We start from the raw sequence: 9,762 nt of genomic DNA on the forward strand, positions 1-9,762 counted from the left end.
GGGGCCCTATGGGACCCAGGACCATCCCCGGCTCGCACCCGGCCGCACTCCAGCAGCACGCTGGACCTCAGGACCCTGGACCGCTGGCTTCCCAGCTCTTGCCCCTCCCTTCTCCTGCCCCACCCCTGCAGTGCTCCGCTCCGCTCCTCCTCCTCCTCCTAGCCTGTAGCTGCAGCTACTTCTGCCCAGGACACAGGAAAACTTGCAGCCCTGAGGAAGTGTGCCAACACCTCAGTACCAGACAGACTAGCCCCAGTGTGGTCCTGCCCCAAACTTCACTGCCCCGCATCCCAGACAGGCTTGTCCCAGCTCTCACTGACTTCTCACAGTGTCTGCTCAAGCCAGCAGTCAGGGCCAGCAGTGATCAGCTGGGTGCCCAGGAAGGAGGGGGAGCTCCAGAGGAGCCACGAGGCCAATAGAGGTAAAGCTGTGGGCAGAGGCGGAACACTGTAATGGGTTGTGTTCCCAAAGCTCAGCTATGGACGCCCTCATCACCCGGTACTGTGAATGTGACCTTATAGGGAAATGGGCTCTTGGCAGTTCCTGTTGTTACTGTGCCCCTAAAAGGGGGAAATGGGGTCGTAGAAATGCACTCAGGGCAGGCCTCCTTCGGGCCGGGAGGGGAGCCGTGCCATCACTAATATCTGCCCAGTGCAGCGAGCTCCTCTCTTCCCTCTGCGAGCCTCACTTTGACAGTGACTTTGTGGCTGGAGGCTGCTCTCACTAGACACCGGACATGTGTACTCAGCACTGCTTTCCATCCTGAGACCCTAACTCCTGTTTAATCAGCAGGTACCTGGAGGCTCCATTCTCTGTGGAAAGCAATCTCCTAGGAAGTGTGAGCACCTTGAAGAGAGAGATCCCTCCTATAGAAATGCAAATAGAAAAGGGAGTCTACAAACACTTAGCTACAGCTCTACTTCCTAATGAGAGCGGACCTTAACTCTGATGAGGCTGAGGTCTCTAAGGTTGCCTGTGAGTAGCTGACCACTCTGCATTCTCTTTTCTAAGTACTATGTTAATTTCAAAGTTTAAGAAACGAATCCATCTCCCCAGGCAAGTCCTTCTTTTAGAGTTGAAGGGCCTGGATAATGCAACAATCTACACCTTTCCTGTAATTCAATAAAAATCACTTAGTTCCACCCTCAAAAAAAAATGGGGGGGGGCATGGCTGGGAAGGTGGCTCAGTGGTAGAGCGCTTGCCTTGCATGCATGAGGCCCTGGGTTCGATTCCTCATCACCACATAAGCAAAAAAAGTTGGAAGTGACGCTGTGGCTCAAGTGGTAGGGCGCTAGCCTTGACCTGAAGAGCTGAGGGACAGGAAGGAAGGAAGGAAGGAGTAAGGAAAGAAAGTTCTAGAATACACCGTGCCTTGTAGCTCCTGAGGGAATGTAGCCCAGAAGACACTGATGCCACGCTGCTAGACTTCAGAACTGTGACAAGCAGAAAAGGTCAAAAGCTATGTACATATGATCAGATAAAATGTTAAGTGAAATGAACCCCAAGAGAGGGACATGAGTGTTTTTTTTTCTTTCTTGCTGTTGTTTCTAATGTATTTATAAGGTACATATGATTTTTTTATTGCTTTTTATGTTCCTCCCCCACGGTATAACCCCTGTTTTCACTGTATTTGATGTCGGTCTAATTTGGGGAGGGGAAGGGAAAAAACAAAATGCTAAATAGGGATACAGGTTGACCCACTGTAACAATGAGATGTACAAGACACTATGTCGAAAAACAAACTTTACAATTTAGGCGGAGATGGGAGGGGCGGGGGTGGGAGGAGTTGGGGAGGTGGGAGGAAAGGGATGATAGGGGAAAAACAAAGGAGGAAGGCTGGGAAGGTGGCTCAGTGGTAGAGCGCTTGCTTTGCATGCATGAAGCCCTGGGTTCGATTCCTCAGCACCACATAAGCATGGGAAAAAAAGCCGGAAGTGGCACCGTGACTCAAGTGGTTGAGCGCTAGCCTTGAGCTGAAGAGCTGAGGGACAGCGCCCAGGCCCAGAGTTCAGGCCCACGACCGGACCCCCCCCCAAAAAAAAAGAAAAACAAAGGAGGGGGTAACAATGCTTGATAGGAAATGTACTCATTACCTTACTCGTGTAACTGTAACCCCTCTGTACAGTATCTTTACAATAAAAAATGTATTTAAAAAAGTACCCAGTCTGTGTGGTATGTCAGAGCAACCCTAGGGAAATAATACATAAATGTTCTGTCCTTTCCACTCTCTCTTTTCTCTTCCTCTCCCCTGGAGATGCCCCTGGGGTAACTAGGGTTGTGCTTGTTTGCTTCCTTCTGGAGCTGACACTCAAACAGCCATATTACCCAGCAGTCCTGGGTACAGGCAGCCCTGGAATCCGTTCCTGGATTGGTTTATCATTTCAGGCCAGGAGGAGTCTGTGTGGAGGGCCCTCCTCAGCTCCGAATCCCAGATAGCAATGAGCTACACTGTAAGATCACACAAAAAGCAGCTGCCCTCTGGAGCTTGACCCTCTCATGGATAAGTCCTCTGAGCACTGGCAGAGTGTAGGCAGCCATGGGACCCGACATGGCTGTATGTGACCCCAAGGTGCTTGGTTCTTACAGGGACTATTACCTGATGAGAACAGGAGAGTCCTGCCAAGTAGTGACTTCCATAAGAAAGGGCATGGAGGGCCTGCACACAATCAGAAGCCCCTGGCAGGATTTGTCCAGGTTGAACAAAGCCATCAGAGTCACGAATGGTTCTCAACCAGGGTGCTTTGCTCCCCAGTTGATACTGGCAATTTAGGTAGACATAGATGCTCTTCAGGCCTGGGCAGGCATTACTGACACCTAGTGCCCAGAGTTGGGAATGCAGTTAAACATCCTGCCCTGGCCAGCACAATCCAGGACAGCACATAAAGGACTCATAAACTGTGTTCATTTTGTAACCACCAATGTGTGCTAAACTGTATTAAATCTACATATTGTGGTTGTGACATTTCTACTAGGCATCTTTATTTTCTTGTCTCATATCCTTCCTATCTGCTACTCTCAGTCTAATCATCTTGAACACATTTTAGTGTCTCTCAAATTGCAATTTTTTAATCGGTATATAAACTTTTAACAGAAAAGGCCTACAGACTTATTTCTTCTTGGAAACACCCGCAGTGCGTCCACAGAATCCAGTGGTCTTGGTGTGTTGGCCTCTGACTCGAAGGCCCCAGAAGTGGGGCCCTCTATGGGCTCGAATCTTTTTCAGCCGCTCCAGGTCTTCACAGAGCTTATTATCCAGACCATTGGCCAGAACCTGGCTGTATTTTCCATCCTTTCCATCCTTCTGTCTGTTTAAGAACCAGTCTGGAATCTTATACTGACGTGGATTCTGCATAATGGTGATCACACGTTCCCCCTCATCCTCTGTGAGTTCTCCAGCCCTCTTGGTGAGGTCAATGTCTGCTTTCCCCAACACCACATGAGCATATCTTCACCCCACACCCTTAATGGCAGTGATGGCAAAGGCTATTTTCCACCATCCATCGATGTTGGTGTTGGGTACTTGCAAAATGTGCTGGAACTTCTCAGGAATCACTAAAGACACGGTGGCAGCACCAGCAGCTTTTTTATGTTGGTCATGGGGCTTGACCTCTGGGCCTGGGCACCATCCCTCAGCCCTTCAGGTCAAGGCGAGCACTCTACCACTTGAGCCACAGTGCCACTTCTAGTTTTCTGAGTCATTTATTGGAGATAAGAGTCTCACGGACTTTCCTGCCCAGGTTGGCTTTGAACCACAATCCGCAGATCTCAGCCTCCTGAGTAGCTAGGATGACAGGCATGAGCTACTGGCACCCAGCTGCAAATTGCAATTGTTATTCTTACATTGACAGCCTGTGAAGCTGCTGTGGATTTGCAATATTATTATTATTATTAATTATTTTGCCACTCCTGGGCTTGAACTCAGGGTCTGGACTCTATCCTTGAGCCTCTCTGTGCTCAAGGCTAGCACTCTACCTCTTGAGCCACAGTACCACTTCCAGCTTTTTCTCTGTATGTGGTACTGAGGAATCAAATACAGGGCTTCATGCATGCTAGGCAAGCACTCTACCACAAAGCCACATTCCCAGCCCTGGCATTATTCTTACAATGTCAATAACTTCAGCAGTCATTACCTGCAAAGCCTTAATCTCTGAAAACACTAAAAATTATTCTCCATAAACATACAAATCTCTATAACTTGATATTCCAAAAGTTGTATGATCTGAAAGTATTCTTCACCTACTAATTAGTATGGAATGACTGTTCATCCTTACTCAATAGCATGAAAATTGCCTATTTTCATGCTTTATCTTCTCTTTACCTCATTCGAACTCTATCAGCCTGATTTTTCCCCACACTTAATGATTATAATCAGTTCACCTCACCTATCCAAACAACCCTTAACATAAAAAAATAAACTTTTCAATACTAATTCTATTTCAGGTTCTAGTTATTATAATACATCCATGGTATTCATTTCAGTTTGTGTTTTATTTGAAGCAACCTTAAATTCGACTCTGATAATCATTTCCCGAGACTGGAGTCGGACAGGATAACTTAACCTGTGCACATTCTCAGCTTCAGGATGCCGTGACTCCATGTAGCCCATAGGATATGGTCTCTGCCTGTCTTCTACACCCCGGGTCCTGAGGCGGGGAGGGTGGTGCACACGTGCCTAACATGCCCTCTGGTGGGAATCAGTGCCCACCGCACCCGATGGTGCACATGTGCCTAGCATACCCTCTGGCGGGAAGCAGCACTCACTGCACCCCAGGTCCTGAGGAGAGGAGGACAGTGTGCAAACCTAGTGTGCCTTCTGGTGGGAATCAGCACCCACTGCATCCTAAGTCCTGAGGAGAGAAGGCCGGTGGACATGCCTAGGGGGCCCTCTGGTGGGAATCAGTGCTCACTGCACCCTAGGTCCTGCGGAGAGGAGGCTGGCGGGCACACCTAGAGCACCCTCTGGTGGGAATCAGTGCTCACTGCACCCTGGGAGCTGAGGATTGGAGCATGGTGTGCATGTGCCAGGCAACCCTCTGGCAGGAAACAGCACTCACTGCACCCTGGGTCCTGAAGAAGGGACAATGGCGCGTACACGTAGAGCACCCTCTGACGGGAAGCAGCACTCACTGCACCCCAAGTCCTGAGGAGGGTGAAGTGTCAGAGCGACCCTAGGGAAATAGTACATAAATGTGCTGCTCTTTCCACACACTCTCCAGACCATGGTGCCTCCCCCAGGGTCTCCCAACAAGTTTTTATGGAAAGCAGGGCCCTTCATAGGCCATAGCTACAGCAAGGTGGTCACTTGAGTCTGTCTGGCATTCCTGGCCTCATCTCTCCACCTCCTGGAACCAGTGGGGAAATTAGGACAAGAAACAGAGGGATAACTTTCTGAAGCTGGTGAGCGTCTACGCTACTGATGCTGCATCAGCAGGATCCCAGCCCTTAGGTCATTTGTGCTTTGGAACAGCCAAGACATCCCTTGTAAACTCAGTAGGGAAAGTGACTGAGGAAGGTACTGGAAGAGGCTGTTCCAGCTGGTCATGGCATCTCGCCTGTGTCCACCGAGCCCAGGCTGGCCCTTTAAAAGGGGGGGGGGCAGGAGGATAGAACAGACTGTGTATCCACACCCTTCTCAGAGAGGCCTGGGACAAAACCAGAAGGTGGAAAAAGAAGACAGAGGCTGGGTGTCAGGATGCTAAGGGTAGAGACTCCTCCCCATGGGGCTGAGGGCTGATGAGGGGCCTCCTGCTCCATCAACGAGAGCCTCTGAACAGTGTGAAGTGACCCTGCTCAGGAGGCTCAGGCCCAGCAACAGTCAGCAACAGGGGCTTTCATCCACTTTTCTCAAAGTGCACATGAAGCAGCTGCCAAGTCAGAGTTCTAGAACTTTCAGGACAGCCTGCTGCCTGCCCAGAATGGGAGAGCCAAATGCCCTCTGAGTCTTCAAGCAGCCCACCCCTGCTGGGACTCCAGGAGGACATGCTGGGCAGGCAGTCCCTTACACCATCCTTCTGAGCGCCCTCTTTGAGGGAGAAGGCAGGCCTACCGCAGCCAGCATTCGTTCATTATCTGTTCCACATGTCTATGTAGACCATTGCTGAGTCCACTGACTAAACCACAGGTCTCTTGCATTTTCAGTGATGAGCCACTTGGAATAGAGCCCAAAGGAACTGTCATGGCATTATGTTGCTGAATTCCCACTACCTCCTCCTGTGGAGGCAAGAGGGCTGCAAGGTCTAGTACACTCTGGGCTATGTAGTGAGTTAGAAGTCACAGTGCCACTTCCTGAAGTCTGCCCAGTCAACTGAAGAGATGGTCTCAGTTATTTAAAAAATGTTTGTAGCTCAGTGGCTGAGCACTTTGTCTAGCAGGTGTGATGCCCTGGATACCACAGCAGACAGGCAGGCCGGACAATCAACCGACAGACGGATGATACATACATATATCATACATACATACATACATACAACACAGTTTGGTAGGCTTAATCTATGACACAGAAGCATAAAGCCTGCTTTCTCCCCTTGTGCTCCTCAGGTTTGGGTCTTAGGCTTGTCTTGTGAACATCAGAGCAATTACAAAGGAGAAATGTTGTTACCAATGTCTTCTTTAGCTCCACTCCAGTACCCAAACAATGTGCTTCCTCCTTGAATCAATCAATTAATTATACAAAGAAGTTTCTTTCTGATAGTCACATAAATGCAGAGTATGTTTTAATCAAATCTCCTTATGCCGAGTCCCCACGAACTTTGATCTTGTTATTTGCTCAGCACCCTCTTCTTTACGCCTCCTCCCTCCTGCTGATTCACCCACATACAAAGTCCTTATTTTACATTCATGCCTCCTCTTCCTCCTCGTCATCATTTTAGATTTAGATTCTACATAAAAGCCAAAATGTGACATTTTGCTTTGGGGGCTTGGCTAATCTCACCGAACATGATGGTCTCCAGTTCAGTTCAACCCAGACCTCAAAATAGGGCTTTTGTCATTCAGAAAATTACTGTTTAGTATAAAAAAGCTCAAATTTCACATAGCCATGGAAATGGGGAAATAGAATTAATACTGAGAGAATAATAAATTACGTGCTATGGAAGGTTGGAGGAAATGCTTGGCTTCAGGTAGAGTACGGAGGGAAGTTAGTGGAAGAAATGGAAATGAATTGAGCCTGATGGAAAGTTTCAAACAGTGTATGTAAAGAACTTCAGGGACGGGTGCCAGTTGCTCACATCTGTCATCCTAGCAACTCAGGAGACTGAGCTCTGAGGATCACGGTTCCTGCCAGCCCAGGCAGGAAAGTCCATGAGATTCTTATTTCCAATGAACCACCAGAAAACTGGAAGTGGTGCTGTGGCTCAAATGGTAGAGCGCACCCTCTGAGCTGAAGAGCTGAGCGACAGCAGCCGGGCCCAGAGTTCAAGCCCCACGACCGACAAAAACAACAAAACAAAACCTTCAAATCCCGATGGAAAGGTGACAGAGTAATCTGACTGTAACCCCAATGAAATAAAAAATCAGAGCAGTATCCAGTGCCAGGAATTAACTGAGGTAAGCAGATTAGCAGTTTGTCCTGAGGCTTTCTTTTCGCAACGTGGGTTAAAATAACGGTGAGCCTCTCAAGGCCCCTCACGATCTGGGCTGTGGAGTCATCTTACACGGTCCCAGACACTGACTGTCCCTCTTCTTGTGCTGGCTAATTAACATCCGGTGTGCAGTGGGTGCTATGCCAGACATTGTACAGCTTCTATCACTCAGGTGATTTCTACGATAGTATAATGAAGTTGGTGTCATCATTCCCATTTTTTTCATAGGAGGTCGCTGAAGCTTAGGTTTAGCAAACCACTTCGGGCCACACATCAAGTAAGTAGCTGGTGCAGGCTTGTGTGATATCACAAGTAATTGCTCTAGTATCTGTCCAATTATTCTGCATTTTACTTATCAAGCTCCATGTGGTCAGAAAACACACACAAGATCCATCAGATTTTCTTGGTCAGACCTGCTTGTCTTAGTTAATTCTTGTCACCTAAGTTTATCCTGCAACATCTCGATGTTTCCATTAAGAAAAAGGCCCTAGGGCTGGGAAGGTGGCTCAGTGGTAGAGCGCTTGCCTTGCATGCATAAGGCCCTGGGTTCGATTCCTCAGCACCACATAAGCAAAAAGAAAGCCGGAAGTGGTGCTGTGGCTCAAGTGGTAGATCGCTAGCCTTGAGCTGAAGAGCTGAGGGACAGTGACCAGGCTCAGAGTTCAGGCCTCATGACCGGACCCCCCCCCCAAATAAAAGGCCCTATACAGGCATTTTAAGGTATTCGATAATAAAGGCTGATAATGATCAATCTACAGAAATTCCTGGTGCAAAATAAAAGGACAAAGCCTACACATTATCTACCAGGATTTTTGTGTCTTTTATGTCTTTTGTATTTTGAGCTCTTGAAATCAGCATGCTTGGCTGTGTTCATTTGCAAACCTCACTACAGTGTTATGGCTTTGATGAATGCTTTATTAAATTTTTATTGTTGTTATTGTGCAGAGGGGCTGCCATTTCATAAGTCAGGTGAGGAATACACTTTTTGAACAATGTCATCCCTTCCCTTGCTGCCTCCCAGTTTTTCCCTCCAGCCCCCACCCACAAGTTGTATAGTTTATTCCCAACATAGTATCTACTGAGTACTGCTGCATTTGTGATGAATGCTTTTGAAAGCAAAGAACATTCTACATTTAGCATGGATTTTTTTAAATTTTATTTTACTGTAAAGATGCTGTACAGAGGGGTGACAGTTACATGAGTAAGGCAATGAGTACATTATTTGTCGAGCATTGTTAACCCATCCTTTGTTGTTCTCCCAGTATCCCTTCCCTCCCCACCTCCCTCACTCCTCCCCCCTGAAGTAGTAAAGTTCATTTCCAACATGGTTTGTTGTGGGTATCATGTTGCAATGGGTCATCCTGTGTGCTTGTTTCATCATTTTGTTATTCCCCTCCCCCTCCCCAGATTTGGCAAATGTATATACAAGATAGCATACTTTTTTTTAAAGGTGCTTGTAAGTAGAAAAATAAATCTACCTGAATGCTTGTCATATTTAAATATGGAAATAAAGCTAATCACTTGTCAAGTCCAACCCCATAAACTACAAAAAAAAAAGCACAGTAAATGCATGAGTCATCACTTCACCTATCCCTTTTTTTTGCCTGAATATGAAACATGGGGTTGAAATCACTCATGACAATTTACTCTATTTCCTATTGTCAAGTTCCATATCTACACTTGATGTGATAATGTTAATACCCTAATTAAGTTTAGTGTCCTTTATTGCACATTTTTCTGCCAGCAAAATAAGAAACTGCTATTAGAAGTATGTAGTCCTCAAATGCAGGCTGTAATAAATAGGGTAAATGCCCAGAGATACTAGGAAATACTATATTTTGGCTGAACTGGTTTAGAAACAATTTAGTTGGAACAATGAGACATATTTATGAGGATTGGGATGCAAAGACAAAGAGAACCCAGCTGAATAGAATGTCCTCCACCTCCATCATGTAACTATCCTGACGTCAGAGTCAGACCCGCCTTCATCATGTAAATAGAGTCAGACCCACCTTCATCATGTAACCTTCATCATGTTAATATCTTGTCGTCAGAGAGCCCGTGTGCGAGCGTCCCTCGGGGAGGACCCACCTGGTCTACTTGTCTCCTTGCTTACTTATTCAGTAAAGCTCAGCCAGCCAGGTTTTCTTCCCATCGAGACTTTTCCAGAAATTTTTTTTT

General features: G+C 47.1%; 1 pseudogene; it reads right to left on the reverse strand.

Annotated features, from left to right (window-relative positions):
• Positions 1-3,107: 3,107 nt before the first annotated feature.
• Positions 3,108-6,939, reverse strand: LOC106001587 (annotated as a pseudogene).
• Positions 6,940-9,762: the final 2,823 nt, after the last annotated feature.

The sequence above is a fragment of the Dipodomys ordii genome, unplaced genomic scaffold, assembly GCF_000151885.1.
Source record: "Dipodomys ordii isolate 6190 unplaced genomic scaffold, Dord_2.0 Scaffold325, whole genome shotgun sequence".
In the NCBI taxonomy this organism is placed as follows: domain Eukaryota; kingdom Metazoa; phylum Chordata; class Mammalia; order Rodentia; family Heteromyidae; genus Dipodomys; species Dipodomys ordii.